The sequence below is a fragment of the Coregonus clupeaformis genome, unplaced genomic scaffold (genome assembly GCF_020615455.1).
Source record: "Coregonus clupeaformis isolate EN_2021a unplaced genomic scaffold, ASM2061545v1 scaf6059, whole genome shotgun sequence".
NCBI classification, from domain to species: Eukaryota; Metazoa; Chordata; class Actinopteri; order Salmoniformes; family Salmonidae; genus Coregonus; species Coregonus clupeaformis.
This window is the reverse complement of record NW_025539513.1, coordinates 7889-12573: the sequence shown is the minus strand read 5'-3', so window position 1 is coordinate 12573 and position 4685 is coordinate 7889. Positions and strand designations below refer to the sequence as shown.

Genomic DNA, 4685 nt, shown 5'->3' with positions numbered 1-4685 from the left:
TGTATTGTTAAAACTTTGTCCCTGTTTTGGCAGGTTTTCGCTCTCAAAAGTACACCTTTTTAATAGCAAAACAGCACATTGGATGTTCTATGTGTTAGGCCTACTGCTGCTAGGTAGCTCTCTCTCTGCTCTCCCCCTCCCCTCTGTCTGTCCTTGATTGCAGGAGTGAAGTCTGGTGTGCGGGAGTCAGGGTTCCAGCTGCAGCTCATTCACCATAATCACCTCAGCCTTTAAGACCCGGTCAAACTTTCCACTCATCGTCAGATCATAGTCAAGACAACCATGTTAGTCTCGCTGCCGACTCAACCTGTCTGTTTTCGCTCTTGTGTTTTTGGACTGTTTATTTACTTTTTTCTCCTGTGCCACAGATATTTGGAACCTGACTCCTGCCTCCGCTTCACTCCTGCCACCACCATCCTGCTCTCCCCTATCGGGCCTCTCCTTTGGACTCACCACGGACACTAGGACATTACGGTACCACACCTGCCCTGACCTGGATCTGTACCCTCCCTGTAACCTGGACTTGCTCTTCCCCATTTATTGAAACCTGGACTATTGAACATTATAATAAACCTGTTAAAACTTCTCTGGCTTGGTGTACTTGTCTGCATTTGGGTTCTATCCAGTTAAATCATAACACTATGTCCACAACAATGTTTAAACCCTATCAGGTGACCATTTGTGAGGTCTGGGAAAAATGTAAGACATTTAGATTTTGGGTGTAGTTACCCTTAAATGCAAGCGTGCACCAGGAAGAGACCTTTGTTTGGTTAAGCGTTGTTGCTGTAGAACAAATGGCCACTGGAGTGATGCAAACGATCACGGTATTATTCTGCCAGGCAGGCATAGGCTACTTTGTAGTTAACAATTACTTGCGAAGGTTTTGGGGAAAGCCATTCCTTCCCTACCAGAAGAAGGTTATCATTAGCATCATCGCTAACGGCTACACAAAGTGTAGATATACGCTGCGCACCGCACACATGCACACAGACAGGGGCATTCCTGTGCCGTACCAGAAAGTTCATGGAAATACGAATCACTGATGCATTTTGTTCATGTCTTATTATTGACTTGGGCAAATGAATGCGTTTTCTAACAAGTTGAATAGATTTAGTTGATTTCTTACTAAGTTCAATAAATGTTTGAATATTGTTGAATTTCGGTTTAATGTCTGGATTCCGTGATTCGGTCCGCAACGCCCTATTTTATAGTGCCCTAGTCAATGAACTTCGTCATAAATCAACATAGGATATGCCCTCTTCCCCCCACCCCCAACAAGACTCAAATATATATATATATATATTGGAAATGTAAGCAAGGGTTGAGCTTCTTCAGTTTGTGTCACATAGTGGATACGTTTTCTGTGTCCCTTTCAGAGTGAGTGACACATTGACTTTATATAGTGTACCAAGAGTTGTTCCCTCGCTTACGGCCATACCATCCTGAATACGCCTGATCTCGTCCGATCTCGGAAGCTAAGCAGCGTTGGGCCTGGTTAGTACTTGGATGGGAGACCGCCTGTGAATACCAGGTGCTGTAAGCTTTTTGTCCCAGTAGAGCGTGCTCTTGTGTCATGGAGCAACTGCCTTTTATTTATCACCCTAATAATATCATGTTGTTATTGGACTAAATGCAGTTTGTGTGTGCTGCCCTGCCCTGATCAAATCAAATAATGGACAGTGCGTTTCCCTCAAAATATAGGCAGTACATGCAGCCTTTGTTTTTAGTCTAGAGACAGTCAATGTCTGTAGTCCATTAGGGCACTATAAAATCCCTTCAATGTTTTGCCTGATTCCGTTAATTCCCAAGTTCCCTTTTCTCCGTTTAGATTTCCCGTTGACCATTTGTCCCTGTTTTGCAGGTTTTCGCTCTCAAAAGTACACCTTTTTAATAGCAAAACAGCACAATTGGATGTTCTATGTCCACAACAATGTTTAAACCCTATCAGGTGACCATTTGTGAGGTCTGGGAAAAATGTAAGACATTTAGATTTTGGGGTGTAGTTACCCTTAAATGCAAGCGTGCACCAGGAAGAGACCTTGTTTGGTTAAGCGGTGTTGCTGTAGAAGAAATGGCCACTGGAGTGATGCAAATGATCACGGTATAATTCTGCCAGGCAGGCATAGGCTACTTTGTAGTTAACATTTACTTGCGAAGGTTTTGGGGAAAGCCATTCCTTCCCCTACCAGAAGAAGGTTATCATTAGCATCATCGCTAACGGCTACACAAAGTGTAGACATACGGCGCGCTACCGCACACATGCACACAGACAGGGGCATTCCTGTGCCGTGCCAGAAAGTTCATGGAAATACGAATCACTGATGCATTTTGTTCATGTCTTATGATTGACTTGGGCAAATGAATGCGTTTTCTAACAAGTTGAATATATTTAGTTGATTTCTTACTAAGTTCAATAAATGTTTGAATATTGTTGAATTTCGGTTTAATGTCTGGATTCCGTGATTCGGTCCGCAACGCCTATTTTATAGGGCCCTAGTCAATGAACTTGTCATAAATCAACATAGGATATGCCCCCCCAACAAGACTCAAATATATATCTATATATTGGAAATGTAAGCAAGGGTTGAGCTTCTTCAGTTTGTGTCACAAAGTGGATACGTTTCTGTGTCCCTTTCAGAGTGAGTGACACATTGACTTTATATAGTGTACCAAGAGTTGTTCCCTCACTTACGGCCATACCAGCCTGAATACGCCCGATCTTGTCCGATCTCAGAAGCTAAGCAGGGTCGGGCCTGGTTAGTACTTGGATGGTAGACCGCCTGGGAATACCAGGTGCTGTAAGCTTTTTGTCCCAGTAGAGCGTGCTCTTGTGTCATGGAGCAACTGCCTTTTATTTATCACCCTAATAATATAATGGATTGTTATTGGACTAAATGCAGTTTGTGTGTGCTGCCCTGCCCTGATCAAATCAAATAATGGACAGTGCGTTTCCCTCAAAATATAGGCAGTACATGCAGCCTTTGTTTTTAGTCTAGGAGACAGTCAATGTCTGTAGTCCATTAGGGCACTATAAAATCCCTTCAATGTTTTGCCTGACTCCGTTAATTCCCAAGTTCCCTTTTCTCCGTTTAGATTTCCCCGTTGACCATTTGTCCCTGTTTTGGCAGGTTTTTGCTCTCAAAAGTACACCTTTTTAATAGCAAAACAGTACAATTGGATGTTCTATGTCCACAACAATGTTTAAACCCTATCAGGTGACCATTTGTGAGGTCTGGGAAAAATGTAAGACATTTACATTTTGGGGTGTAGTTACCCTTAAATGCAAGCGTGCACCAGGAAGAGACCTTTGTTTGGTTAAGCGGTGTTGCTGTAGAAGAAATGGCCACTGGAGTGATGCAAATGATCACGGTATAATTCTGCCAGGCAGGCATAGGCTACTTTGTAGTTAACATTTTCTTGCGAGGTTTTGGGGAAAGCCATTCCTTCCCTACCAGAAGAAGGTTATCATTAGCATCATCGCTAACGGCTACACAAAGAATGTAGATATACGCGCCACGCACACATGCACACAGACAGGGGCATTCCTGTGCCGTGCCAGAAAGTTCATGGAAATACGAATCACTGATGCATTTTGTTGATGTCTTTTGATTGACTTGGGCAAATGAATTCGTTTTCTAACAAGTTGAATAGATTTAGTTGATTTCTTACTAAGTTCAATAAATGTTTGAATATTGTTGAATTTCGTTTTAATGTCTGGATTCCGTGATTCGGTCCGTAACGCCTATTTTATAGGGCCCTAGTCAATGAACTTGTCATAAATCAACATAGGATATGCCCTCTCCCCCCCAACAAGACTCAAATAAAGGGACACAGAAAGGGAGAACGTATCCACTTTGTGACAAACTGAAGAAGCTCAACCCTTGCTTACATTTTCCAATATATATATATATTGGAAATGTAAGCAAGTTGAGCTTCTTCAGTTTGTGTCACAAAGTGGATACGTTTCTGTGTCCCTTTCAGAGTGAGTGACACATTGACTTTATATAGTGTACCAAGAGTTGTTCCTCGCTTACGGCCATACCAGCCTGAATACGCCCATCCTGATTGGAGAAGTGACGACAGGTGCGAGTTTTGAGCTGTGAGTGAGTGTTTGCTGAAGAGTGTTTGCTCGAGAGCTATTTTTGTTAATTATTTGGATTTGAAATATATTTTTTGTTTGTTCTTGCAGTTGAATAGTTTTAAGTTTGGTTAGTCTTCCCCCCTTGCAGTTTTGCTGCTTGGGAGAGAGTTTTCTTTTCGGATTCTTTTTTTGAATCACTATGACGGACAACATGGAAATGACAAACGGAATGGACAAAGACAACGAAAGGGCGCAACGGAAGAAAAATGAAGATAAAGAAGGAATGAAATATGGCAAAGAATACACGGTGGCAATTGAGTTGGTAGGAGAAGACAAAGTGGCGACAATGGAACTACTCACGAGCAATTAAGGAGGTGTGTGGAGAGGTGGTGGGATGCCGAATGAAAGGAGAAAAAGAAGTATGAAGTTACGATGAGAAACGGAAAAGGAAAAGAACGTTTAATGGATGGAATATGGATAAAGGACACCAGGATTTTGGCGAGAGAATGTTAATGTGAAGGAATTGGTGGTGTCTTTTATGAATCTCCCAGTATATGTAGAAGATGGTGTGATACTGGGCAAGCTGAGTAGTTGGGGAGTGGCA

General features: G+C 42.3%; 2 non-coding genes across 2 annotated transcripts; both read left to right on the top strand.

Moving 5' to 3' along the window:
- The first annotated feature begins 1424 nt into the window (after positions 1–1424).
- LOC123490970 lies at positions 1425–1543 on the top strand. The gene has a single exon (XR_006661117.1). It is a non-coding gene; the product is annotated as a 5S ribosomal RNA (ribosomal RNA).
- A 1143-nt stretch (positions 1544–2686) lies between these two features.
- On the top strand, positions 2687–2805 carry LOC123490971. Its single transcript, XR_006661118.1, has one exon. It is a non-coding gene; the product is annotated as a 5S ribosomal RNA (ribosomal RNA).
- The last annotated feature ends 1880 nt before the right edge of the window (positions 2806–4685 follow it).